We start from the raw sequence: 13,607 nt of genomic DNA, 5'->3' as shown, positions 1-13,607 counted from the left end.
CATCGCAACCTCCACCTCCTGGGTTCAGGCAATTCTCCTGCCTCAGCCTCCTGAGTAGCTGGGATTACAGGCACACACCACCATGCCCGGCTAATTTTTTGTATTTTTAGTAGAGATGGGGTTTCACCATGTTGACCAGGATGGTCTCAATCTCTTGACCTCGTGATCCATCCGCCTCGGCCTCCCAAAGTGCTGGGATTACAGGCTTGAGCCACCGCGCCCGGCCCCAATCTGGGTTTCTGACTTACTTTTGTAAAATGCAATAAAATTAATTACCTGGGAAAATAAAGTTGGGTAAACAGGTATATAAAGTACATCCCCAATTTTTAAATTATTAGATTCAATAAACATATAATTATTTGTTATATGTATTTGTTATATATGTATAATGTTATCAAGGTTTCTAAACTGCCACTTTCTGTACTTATCTTAGAGTAGACTGGTAACAAATATGTAAGCACCTGACAGATTTTACTTGCCTGCTGCACAGAAAAGCCAATTCACTGAGACGGAAGTATTGCAGTAGAGAAAAAGTATAATAAACTCAAAGCCAGCCAAGTGGAAGGTTGGGAACTTACTACTCAAATCAGCTTCCCTGAGAACTCAGAGGCTAGGATTTTTATGAATAATTTGGTAGAGGGCTAGGGAATGGGTTCTGCTGACTGATTGTAGATGAAATTATGAGTATGGAAAATGGTCCTTGTGTGCCGAGTCAGCTTCTGGGTGGGAGCCACAGGACCATGGGAAGAATTTAGTTATGAGTCTCAGGTCCAGGTAAAGTCAGTTGGTAACAAAAGAGCAAAAGTCTGAAAAACATCTCAAAAGGCCAATCTTAGGTTCCACAATAGTGATGATGTTATCTATAGAGGCAATGGGAGAAGTCACAAATCTTGTGACTTCTGGTCACATGACTCCTGAGCAGTAAGGGATTACAGAAAAGCAAGCTAGGAAACAATGGTTGGTTATTATTTAACTATGCCTGTATTTTAGCAGAATTCAGGCATCTCTCATTATCCTAATCTTGTGGGCTTTCATTACTCCTACAAATGTGGTTTCAGTCCCTAAACAAAGAGGAGGTCAGTTTTAAGGAGGGACTATTATCATCCTTGCTTCAAAGTTAAACTATAAACTAAATTATTCCCATGGCTAGGTTGGCCTATGCTCAGGAATGAATAAGGAGAGCCAGCCTTTGAGGCCAGAAGCAAGATTGAGTCAGTCATGTTAGATTTCTTTCACTGTCATAATCATTGCAAAGGTGGTTTCAAATACATTTCAAAGGCACCTTGAGTAGTATTGTTCTAGATAATATCAACCCTTTCTTTCAGTGCCAGTTAAGATATCACTTCCTCCCAGAGGTCTTCCTGACAACCCTTCCCTACCCACATCTGAGCTGGGTGGTCTCATAGAATCTTGTGTGTCCCACTATCAGAACATGAATCGAGCTGTGCTTGAAATGGGTCTGCCTTACTGATTTGGGGGTGCTGCTGTTGCTGCTAAGTGTGTCAACCTTTTGCAAACATTCAGGGCTCCAAAGTCAGTAGGCATCAAATCCCTTCTGTAAGCCAGTTAAGTAAAGGAGGTAAGTCTGTGTATGTGAAGAAAGAAATGCTGTATGTCATTAAATTTAAGATGCCATAATACAAAAATTTACCAGTCATGGTGGCGGATGCCGGTAATCTCAGCTACTCGGGAGGCTGAGGCAAGAGAATTGCTTGGACCCAGGAGGCAGTGGTTGCAGTGAGCCAAGATCGCTCCATGGCACTCCAGCCTGGGCAACAAGAACAAAACTCTGTCTTTAAAAAAGAAAAAGATGTCATAAATTATAAGATGCATCCCTAATTTAGTAATGTGAAAATAAGAATTTTAAGATGTGGGGCTTGGCGTGGTGTTTCAAGTTTGTAATCTCAGCACTTTGGGAAGCCAAGGTGGGAGGATCTGTTGAGCACAGGAGTTTGAGACCAACTTGGGCAACTTAGGGAGATCCTACTGCAACAAAAAAATAACGAAAATATCAACCAAACATAGTGGTGTGCACCTATGGTCTTACCTACTTGGGAGGCTCAGGTGGGAGGATCACTTGAACCTGGGAGGTCAAGGCTTCAGTGAGCTGTGATTGTGCCACTGCACTCCAGCCTGGGCAACAGTATTCCAGAGATGGCAAAGTATGGGAATGTGTGTCGTTGAATTGATAACATGTGGTTGTTAAAATCTCAGTCATCTGTCTTTTGAGTAAAGTCTCAATTGTTTGTTGAGAGAAGATTTTGTAGAAAAGAATAAAACATAAAGTATATTGACATTTATGATTATAAATACTTCTGCCAAAAGAGGGTATTTGTGGCTTCTTGTAATCCTTTACAGATAATCTTGCCTTCATTCCTCCAAATTATGCATGTACTTGGTATTCTTATTTCTTCATCCTCATCTTATGCCTCAGGTAAGTAAAGCCCTGGATACCTGATTTGGTTATCCAAGACTTTGCAGTGAGTGAGTCAGGGAGGAATGGAATTTCTGTTCTCCTTATCCCGAGGTAGCATTGCTTAGAGCTATGCTGGGAAGATCACTCTGTAAGACAAACCAGGAAACCTAATTAACAGGACGTGTCTGGTCCTGACTGTACATCATTTTCATCTTCATATGGATGACTGATAAGGGGTGGCTATGACAGAGCTATCTGTCTTGTCTGATCTGGGAAATGTTTCTTTGAAAAGTTCATAAATTGATCTATTAAGACTATTATCTATGTTCCAAGACTAAATAAAAGCCACAGCTGGAGACTTCAGGAATATGTAAACATGAATCTATATTAATTTGAATGTAAAATTGCCCAGAAATCTCTTGGCGGACAAATTTTTATGTATGATTTGCTTATCTGTAACTCATCTCATAGCTTCCCTTGCTTACTGGGTATCATTGTAAAATAATTAATGTGTTTATATATGTTGAAGTATCTGCTAACTAGAATGATTTGGGATTTATCCAACTTGATCCAAAAATGAATTTGGCCAGGGCATGGATAATCCCTGCCTTCTAGGGATATCAATATATAAATAGTTCATATTAATACTTAGGAAGACAACAGACAAATGGCTGTAAGAATGCCAAGACTTCCAGGTAGACTAGTGATGCCAGAAATAACGAGTGGAATCTCAGGAGTGCAGAACATTTAGAAAATTATAGGTCTAGAAAATGTGTTATTCCCCTGATAGTAGAAAAACATGTTGCCATAGAAACAATATTAAAGTGACCATTACAGTCCTGAGCCTTCCCACAAACACTTGTGTAGCCTGCAGTGATGCCATCCTCTTACCCTGATGGTCCTAACCTGATTTCTGGCTGGTAGGATTCAGGGACTGGGAGGAGGAAGAAAGAGAAAGAAGGCATTTGCCTTACACCTTCTTTGCTTCATGTCTTTCTCTTCCTGGATCCCCCTCCAGGCAGTAGTGTTCACAAGCTGTTTTATCTAGACCCTATCCAGGCTTGCTCTTTTTCCCCAAGGGCCCCAAGCATCTCAGTGACTTCCCTCCTTTCTGCCCAGATGACATTCTCATTCCCTCTTGGCAACTGGGAAGCAATCAAGTTTAATTGATTGTCACCAATTTGTGTTTAGCTGATTATCCCCTCTATTCATCTATTCTCTAGGTCTACATTTAAAAAAATATTTTCCAAACTTGGTCCAATGGGTGGACTATAGTCAGGGCAATAGACAGAAGTGAAAAATATGTAGTGTGTGGAAGGAGGGTGATATTTAAACACATACTCATAAACACAATATATAAGTTAATGTAACATAGATGAATATATATATTTGCAAAGTATATTTAATATTAATATGGTTCATTAATATGGTTTATTAATATGTTAAAATATTAATACAGTTTATTAATTATTAATGTGGTTTATTACTTAACCATATTATGGTTTTCAGATGTAAGCAACAGAAACAAATTCTCACTAATTTAAACAGAAAAGGCATGAACTTGATGGCTGTGGAGTGACTCAGAATCAAAAGGAAAATTGAACAATTAGACTTAGGACAGACAGGAGTCGTGATGTTTGAGTGGCAGAGGAAGATGTGTTCTAAGCAGAACTCATGAATGGTGTCTTACCAAATCAACTCCAACACTCATTTTATCACTTGGTTAAACATTCAGATTCCTGTATAGTCTTGCTTGGGTCAGAGTTCCTCTCCTTAGCTGGAGCTGGGCAAGGCACCTTGATTGACAGTCCCAACCAAGGGGAGAAGACAGTTCACTAGGTTAAAACTAGGGTTCCATTCCTAGAAGAGTGGATGGACACTTGTTAAATGGCTCACTCTCTGCTAAGTGCTGTAGGTGTTAATCTTGACCAGCCATGCCTGGGATTGTGTCCTTGAGTTCAGTCTCCTACTCTCTACTTTTCACAGCTTCTACTCTTTTAGAACCCACAGCTGATCCAAATCAGTTCATACAACAGCTCTTACAAAACAGCAAGGCTGATAAAGTACTTGGTTGGCTCGTCCTGTCCCCAGTGCCCACTGTACAGGGCACTGGAAAGTCTGACTGCTTTCTGGGAGCTCAGGGCAATGGACTGGGTTGGTATCCAGGTTGCACTTTTTATTTTGGTCCTCTGGGCAGTATTCCAGATAAAATGAAAAAAAACAGGATTAATTCTAGTGACATTCCCATCCCCTCATAAAACTATTGAGTCCTTCCTTCATGGATCTGGCCTCTTAAAATGTGGAAAAACCCTTGCTTTGCTCAAGGTAGCCTTTCTGGCAGGTGGCTCTCAGAATTACTTTATTAAACAAAGTCTAATTAATGCCCAACGGAAGGAACAGCCAGAAAGCGTTCATCGAATATCTGGAGCAAAAGGAGATTTTCAGTCCAGGAGGCAGTTTAGTATAAACGTAAGAGCTGAAGTCAGATGTCCTGGGTCAAATCCTGGTGCCACCACTGTTTTCTGTGTGACCTTTGAATGTGACTAAGCCTTAGTTTCCTCATGGGGAAATTGCAGTAATAGTGTCTACCTCATTGGGCTCTGGAGAGAATTAAAATAATCTCTGTAAAGTGTTTAGTACATAACAAGTGCTTAAAGAACATCTGCATAAATTATTTGACCATTCATTCAAAAAATATGACTTGTGCCTAAAATGTACCAAATAATGTGCAAGATAATGGTACATATATAGATATAATGATATGTATAAAACTCCTTTTTCTGAAGAAGCTCATGATTTAATGGGGAAGCTAACATAGAGGTTATTCTATGTTGTAATAATTGCAACAATAAAGGTATTATTGGAAAGTACTATTAATGTGCTTATTAATGGAGAGGGAGTTCTATCTATGAAGAATTTCAGGACGGTTTCATGGTGACATTTAAGCTGTATCTTTAAGGAATTTTTGGAATTGCTCATGCCCAGAAAAGAGGACCAAGTGGGCGTGGTGGCTCACGCCTGTAATCCAAGCACTTTGGAGGCCAAGGTGGGTGGATCACCTGAGGTTGGGAGTTCAAGACCAGCCTGACCAACGTGGTGAAACCCCGTCTTAAAAAAAAAAAAAAAAAAAAAGAGGACCAAATATTGCGGAAAGAAGGAATATCCTAAACAGAAGCCCAGCAATGAGAAAAATCTCAGTGTGTTTGGGAAGCAACAGAATATCTGGCTGGGGGACCAGGGTACAAGGTGGGTTTGGTAGGCCATGGGGCTGGAAAGTCAAGGTCAAGGGTGTCATGGGCCTTGTTAAGATGTTTAGGCTTTATTTTGCATGATCAGTGTTCCATTAAGGAAGATAATTTTACTGTGGCCATGATAGGAGGATTTACATCATGGGTGTTGACAAGCACTACAAACCTGGCCTTTTTATTCCACAGAGTTGGTTGTTAAACATTTACTCGCGTACCACTGCACGTGCACGCATGTGTGTGAATGTGCACGGACACACATGCGCACACACATGCGCACGCACAACACACTGCCCCAGGATAGATTTTTTTCCATTTTTAAAAATACAGGTGGCATCACCTTTACTGTATATCTCAGCACAACATATCAAGGAAAACGCTGTCATGCATTGAAATATTGTAGTATATGCATTATTCACAATTACAGTTTCTTACCAAGATATTTATCTGTCTCCCTATTGCAGTAAGTAAAATAACATTACTAGACATGTAGAACTTAGATTTCTCCCTGTCTGCCTTTAAGGAATTCCTTATTGTGAGGGGCCTCACTCAAATAAGAAACCTGTACCTACTTTCTTAGGTGTAGTATTTTTCCCTATTTTAAGACCACATTTAAGAGCACTTCTGGCATAGAACCAGAAGTCTTGCCAATTTCCAAAGTCCTTGAAAGAGTAACCACTCAGTAGCCAAGGATAAATTTACATTGGATGACTCTTTTGGCCTTTATCGCCAACAGAAATATCTTTATAATTCAGTGGCTCCACTGTAATAGTATTTCCTTGCTTAGTACAATTAAGCCAAGTGTAAGCTCAAAATAGAATCAAATCTTGAAAAAATACTGTTTTAAGGCTGATGTAATATCTTTTTTTTTTTTTTGCAAGCTGCAATTGAGCATACATAGCTAACACACCAGCCATACTGGCGGGCCAGCCAATGCTTTAGACTTTTAATCTACTTAATGGGAGAAAGGTTAGACATAATTAAATATCTTTGAGCTTGAATCTTTCAGTGCAATAAGTAAATGAATTAAATCTATCCAGGGGATAAAATAGAAACATTTATCAAGGTAGCAATTTGGAAGGCATAAGTCTTCTTCTAGTCAAACTTAAAATGTCTTGGCATTTTGGCCAAATGCCTGAAAAATATGTATCAGTCTTAACATATTCTTAATAAAGGCACTTATAAAAAGAGAGAATGAAGAGATGAATTCCCTCTTTTCTGAGCCCCAGGATTTTCCTTTTTATTTTTTTTGGTCTCCGTATTATCCTATGAACTTGCTGGAAGCATGCTGGAGATCCCAAAAGCAGCCACACCTTGAGTGGCAAAGGTCAGGCATTCAAACTCGGGCACCCTGAAGAATTTTCTGCACCTGATAGCTAAAATGCAGCATGGAGGATAGGCAAAGATTGCTTTGAGAAGATTATATTTTGCTATAAGAAGAAAGTGCTTGGTTCCTGAAATGATTAGGTTTCCTCTTGACCAATAGAGCAGAATTCCAGGAAGGTGCTCACAAGCATGACATCCTACTGCCTCAGATCCTATCTGGAGCCACTGTCCCAAGATCCTGGTTCCAGCTCGCTGTGGAATTGTCAGTGCTGGTGGGAGCTGACATCAGTCACTCCTCTCTGCTACTTTGCCTGAGAAGTCTGTGATCTGAACAGCTGCCCTTGCTAATGTAGCCTTGAATCCAGGCCCTACGCTGTTCTGCCCTGCCTGTTGACTAGGAAATAATGCATCTACTTGCTAGCCAATAAAACAAACCAGGTACACAGGATTCCTTGCAGATAATTCGTTAAGATGGTACTATGTCTACAGAGAGATCTGCACTGCTATGTGCGGTGATCAGAAGGCTAGAGGAAGGGAGTGAGCGGTAGGGAAGAAGGGAGGGGGCTCAGTAACCAGGGCCCCACATAAAGACAAATCACATAGTGTCATGTGAAAGTGGCAAAAATTTCCATTAGCTGCTCTAATGCCTTGCCTCTGATATCCCAGAGGTCCCCTCTAACCTAAAATTTTAATCTTAGCCATTTATTTGCTTCTTAGAATTAAGAGATGGAGGACAAAATGGTGACCAGGAGAGCTTTTCCCATCTCCACTGCTTGCTCAAGCTCTTGTTCTCGCTCTCCCTTTCCATATACATGTGTGTACACACCCACTCACACATATTCAAATGCACATACACATGACAGACCTACACATCACACACACACACACATATATGCATGTGTTTATATGTGTATATATATATATATTTGAGACAGAGTCTTGCTCTGTCGCCCAGGCTGGAATGTTCAGTGGCACGATCTCATCTTTCCACAACCTCTGCCTCCCCAGTTCAAGTGAATCTCCTGTCTCAGCCTCCCAAGTAGCTGGGACTACAGGCACATGCCACCATGCCCAACTAATCTTTGTATTTTTAGTCAAGACAGGGTTTAACTATGCTGGCGAGGCTGGTCTCCAGCTCCTGACCTCGTGATCCATCCACCTCAGCCTCCCAAAGTGCCGGGACTACAGGCATGAGTCATCACACCTGGCTTGTGTATATGTGTGTGTGTATATATATATATATGTGTGTGTAAGAATCTTGATATTAGAGTTTGTTTCTGATCATATTTTGCATTTTAACAGATATTTTTCTGAATCTCTGCTTTAAGAACACTGTATTGTCCTGTCTAATGATGACCGGTCTGTGATCTTTCATCTCCATGGTTATTTTGAGCCACTGATTCTTGATACTAAGTTTTTAACATTCTACATTTTCAACTTCTATCAGTGTGCTCCATATAACAGAACTTGTTTGGGCCAAATACCCATAAAGAGAGTGTTTGCTTAACAATAGAGTAGATTCTCTGTTTCCCTATTGACTTACTTCAAACCTTGGTGAATGGAATGTCTTGGCCTCATGAGCTACCTGGTAACTATCAGAATCTCCTTATTTGACTGGCGGATGAGGACTGGAAAAAGAAGAATATGGTATTTAAGCTGAGATGACCAAGCCAAGGCCTTCCCTGGGCTCAAACTATATGAGAGACAATTCTCCCAGAGGAAATGCAGAGGTATGCATTTTCCACGCGATCCAGAGGTTAGAGAGGCAAGTTGATGAGTGACAGATGCAGTGGAAGGGCAGAGAGAACTGTAGTTTGAAGGTGGTTACCCAAGACCAGGGGTCTCCAGATGGCTCCCTAGGTGGGAGCCGAAGGATGGCTGTTCCTTTCACCAGTTAGGGAACCGAATGGCTCTACTTTCTGCCCACTCCTGGATCAAGTGCTCCCTATGGCCAGTTCCTATGATGGCATTATCTTTGAATCCTTGGACATCCTATTTCTGGAATGTCTGCCCAGTTGCCTATGGCCTTGAGCATTTTCTTCCCTGTATTGTAGAGGTAACTCATTGTTTGTGAAGTAACAGAGATGAAACTAGGAAATGTGTGTGGCCAACATGGTGCCAGAGGGTCTCCACAGCCATGGGTGCCTTTGTCCAGACTAGTGGACATTGCTAGGCCTGAGATACTCATGAAGGTCCTTGTTTTAGTCTATTCTCATGCTGCTATAAGGACATACCCAAGACTGGGTAATTTATAAAGGAAAGAGATTTAATTGACTCACAGTTCCACAGGGCTGAGGAGGCCTCAGGAAACTTACAATCATGGTGGAAGAGGAAACAAACATGTCCTTCTTCACAAGACGGCAGGAGAGAGAAGAATGTGAGCCAAGCGAAGGGGGAAACCTCTTATAAAACCATCAGATCTCATGAGAACTTACTCATTATCACAAGAATAGCATGGGCAAGCTGCCCCCATGATTCAATTACCTCCCACCCAGTCCCTCCCAACACATGTGGGGATTACAAGTCCCCACATGTGGGGAACTACAGTTCAAGATGAGATTTGAGTGGAGACACAGACAAACCATATCGGCCCTCATGGATGGGATCCCCAAGAAACAAGCCAGGGATCTGAGCTGCTGAGAATACAAACACAGAGATGAGCCACAAACCCTGAATTTGTTAAAAGCTTATGAGAAGCTGCTCATTTCCAGCTGCAATTTTCACATATCTACTCATTCTTTAAAAAAAAAGAGTAGATGAAACTCAAACAACTGGGCTCTTTCGTGCCAAGGTTCCCCAAACCTGTGAAACCCTTCCATGCAGCATTCTCTACTGTCAGGACTTTGCACTTGGAGGTGATGCCCCTGAACTTGCATCATTTGCAATTTCTATTTAAAGGCAAGCCCCAGACAAAGAAATATTTGCCATAAATTGTTACAGCAATGTGACATATGGCTTTTCTGCCACTAAGGTCACACTGCCATTGGCCTCTCACTTCCTCCTTAATTGGTTGTTCATTCCACAAGGTTTCCTCAATTTCAGCAATTCTTGTGGTGCAGATCTGCCTGCCCAGCCATATATCGCCAGTAATAACAAGGAGAGTTGTGATCTTTTACATCTCTACACAATGATCTGAGTCTTGGAAGGTTTCCCAAACTCCCTTGTCCCTCTGCCTGGCCAGGCAGGGCCTCTTTTCCTTTCTTAGTATGACATATCAGCAGTTCAGATGCAGGGCTCTCCCGCTGGGTGGGAGCTTGTAGGTCACAGCGACATCCAACAGATTCATTAACATAGCAATCACAGGAGAGAAAAGAAGGCCAGGCGATTCTGGTGAATGCTGAGCTTGTTCTAAATTCTCATACAGAATCTCGATAGAATCAGGAAGGAGCCAGAGATTTGAGGCTCTGTTTTGCAAAAGAATTTCAGAGAGCCACCAGCTTGGAAATGAAGCCTATCAGGATGGAAAGAAAGCTATGCATTGCAAAGCCCTCCTGCTAACAAGCTCAGCTCTGGGGAGAGGGGTATTAACAGCACGTGGTAGTCAACAAGCTCCCTAGCTGTGACTTTGCTGAAGCAGGTGAAAGTATTTTAAAATGTTGACTGAAGTAGGGGGAGGGGAACCCACATAAAGCCAAGAATTCCTTTACTCTCTGCCAATGGTTCTGTGAATTATCCCCTTGGAATACTGTGCCTTCTCTCCAGCCCTGTGTTTCAGAATCAAGGGACCTTGCTCCAAGGAACATCTTCCTACAGACATTTCAACAGATTTTGATGAAACTACCCTGTTGTCAGGGGTGGGAAGAAGGATATGTTAATTAAAAACAAACTGAGAAAATGCATCGAAGCAGGACTGTGTGCCTTCATCCATCTGCAACCTGCCTATGAGTGGCCTTCTAGACAGGCACCCATAGCTGGCTTACACAGTGGCCTATGAGTGTTAGCCTGTCAGGGGTAACTCTGGGGTAGTCCACAGCCAACAGAAAGCCTCCGCACTTAAGGAAGGTCTGAGCAGCAGGCCATCTTGAACTCATAACCACATTTAGGGAACAAAAGCTATGCATAGAGATTTAAGGAATTAAAAACTCAGAAAAAAGAACAACACTGCAACTGAAATGAGAGGAGACTGCTTTTTGCTACTGTCAAAGGTGTGTGAACCAGAGCAACCCCGTCTTGAATAGAAGCTAGATGAAATGAGGCTGAGACCTAGTGGGCTGCATTCTCAGATGGTTAAGGCATTTTAAGTCACAGAATGGGATAGGAGGTTGGCACAAGATACAGGTCATAAAGACCTTGCTGATAAAACAGGTTGCAGTAAAGAAGCCTGCTAAAATCCAAAACCAAGATGGCGACGAGAGTGACCTCTGGTTGTCCTCATTGCTACACTCCCATCCACGCCATGACAGTTTACAAATGCCATGGCAACATCAGGAAGTTACCCTAGATGGTCTAAAAAGGGAAGGTGTGAATAATCCACCCCATGTTTAGCATATCATCAAGAAATAACCGTAAAGATAGGCAACCAGGCTCACACCTGTAACCCCAGCACTTTGGGAGGCCAAAGCAGATGGATTGCCTGAGATCAGGAGTTCAAGACCAGCCTGGCTAACATGGTGAAACCTTGTCTCTACCAAAAATACAAAAATTAGCCAAGCATAGTGGCACATGCCTGTAGTCCCAGCTACTCAGGAGGCTGAGGCAGGAGAATTGCTTCAACCTGGGAGGCAGAGGCTGTAGTGAGCCGAGATTGCACCACTGCACTCAGCCTGCTCAACAGAGTGAGGCTCCATCTAAAAAAAAGCCTCGGGGCTGCTTTGTCTGTGAAGTAGTCATTCTTATATTACTTTCCTAATATGATAGACTTGCTTTCACTTTGCTCTGCAGACTTGCCCTGAAGTCTTTCTTGCGTGAGATCCAAGAACCGTCTCTTGGGTCTGGAACAGGACCCCTTTCCTGTAACACTACGACTACTTTTTTGACCACAAATACTAGAAAACATGTAGAAATTTTTGGTGTTGTTTTTTGTTTTTTTTACTTTTATTTTAGGTTCAAGTGTACATGTGCAGGTTTGTTGCATAGGTAAACTCATGTCGTGGGAGACTGTTGTATAGATCATTTTGCCGCCCAGGCACTAAACCTAGTACTCAATATTTTTCTGCTCCTCTCCCTCCTCCCACCCTCTACCTTCAAGTATGCCCCAGTGTGTGTTGTTCCCCACTTATAAGTGAGAACATGCGCTATTTGGTTTTCTGTTCCTGTATTAGTTTGCTAAGGATGATAGCCTCCAGCTCCATCAATTTTCATTTTTATGGCTACACAGTATTCCATGGTATATGTGTAACACATTTTCATTATCCAGTACACCATTGATGGGCATTTAGGTTGATTCAATGTCTTTGCTATTGTGAATAGTGCTGCAGTGAACCCTACGTGTGCATGTTTCTTTATGGTAGAACAATGTATATTCCTTTGAGTATATACCCAGTAATGGGATTGGGTGGCCACTTCCTACCAAAAGAGTGTACTTTACAATAATTGGAACTTAAAAAAAAAAAAAACAAAAACAAAAAACCAATGTCCTTTCCCTACTTTGTGACTACGTATAATCAAATATGCTAGTAAGTTGCATTTTTGCTTTTGAAGTCATCTTATTTCCTCCACTTTACAGTTTATTTTGGTCATGAGTTCTTATAAGGAAACTGGAATGATAGATGTGACTTGCTCTCTACTGGCTTTCCTTCCTTAGTACCAGCTGCTTCTTTTGATCAAAGAGCAAACCAGGGAGGAGTGGAGGAGGGAGGAGTGGGAGGAGGGAGGAGCGGGAGGACAGAGAAGAGGAGGAGGGAGAAGCAGGAGGAGGGAGGAGCAGGAGGAGGGAGGAGTAGGAGGAGGGAGGAGCGGAGAAGGGAGGACCGAAGAGCCGCCCCTAGTCCCTCCCTTGGAAGCTCTGCCTTACATCAGTCACATCACCTTACTCAGAAGGAGGAAGATTTAGCATTTGAGAAAATAAAAGCAGTTTTATTTGAGTAATGTGAGTCCTTTTAAATTATCAGGCCCAGAAAGACATTAAAATGAGACAGCAATTACGTCTCACTCCCCACTCTGAGCTATGTATTTATCTCCTGAAACTGCGTGTTATTGCTGCAAGTAACTATACATTAACCTAATAGTGCCACACTAGACACTAAACCCACACCCTGTAGCTTAACAATGTGTAGCCAATCACTAGTCAATGTCATTTCTACAAACCAATGAGAATTCCTGACAATAGCTTTGTATCAGCCCACTCCAGGTCCCCTCCTTTTGCCTTTAAAAATCCACTTGTAATCATGTGTATATTAAGGGCAATTGAATCTATGCCCCCAGGTCACAATCTGTAAGTTTGGCCCAAATAAACTACTTATATTAATTTTGCCTCAGCTCCTTCCTTTTAGGTCAACATCTTTGTTAGTGGCTGAGAGTCGTGGTCTGCTCATGTTACTGATCTAGGTCCCTTTTGTGTCACAGCAAAAAGGGCAGTCATGGGAGTAGGGAGTCGGGGGCTGAGCAGGATGATTCGGTGTTTAAAAATGAGCAAGTTGGGCCTTCTCTTGGAAGCACAGCAAGAATGGTACAGATTGGAG

At 41.9% G+C, this 13,607-nt stretch overlaps 1 long non-coding RNA gene across 1 annotated transcript; it reads right to left on the bottom strand.

Moving 5' to 3' along the window:
- Positions 1–181: 181 nt before the first annotated feature.
- LOC116561168 lies at positions 182–11,967 on the bottom strand. The gene is made up of 3 exons (XR_004273323.1): positions 11,847–11,967; positions 11,036–11,040; positions 182–192 (listed from the first exon to the last, which is right to left on the bottom strand). It is a non-coding gene; the product is annotated as an uncharacterized LOC116561168 (long non-coding RNA).
- Positions 11,968–13,607: the final 1,640 nt, after the last annotated feature.

The sequence above is a fragment of the Sapajus apella genome, unplaced genomic scaffold, assembly GCF_009761245.1.
Source record: "Sapajus apella isolate SASKATOON/1434 unplaced genomic scaffold, GSC_monkey_1.0 scaffold28, whole genome shotgun sequence".
Classification (NCBI taxonomy): domain Eukaryota; kingdom Metazoa; phylum Chordata; class Mammalia; order Primates; family Cebidae; genus Sapajus; species Sapajus apella.
This window is presented reverse-complemented; position numbering and strand designations above follow the sequence as displayed.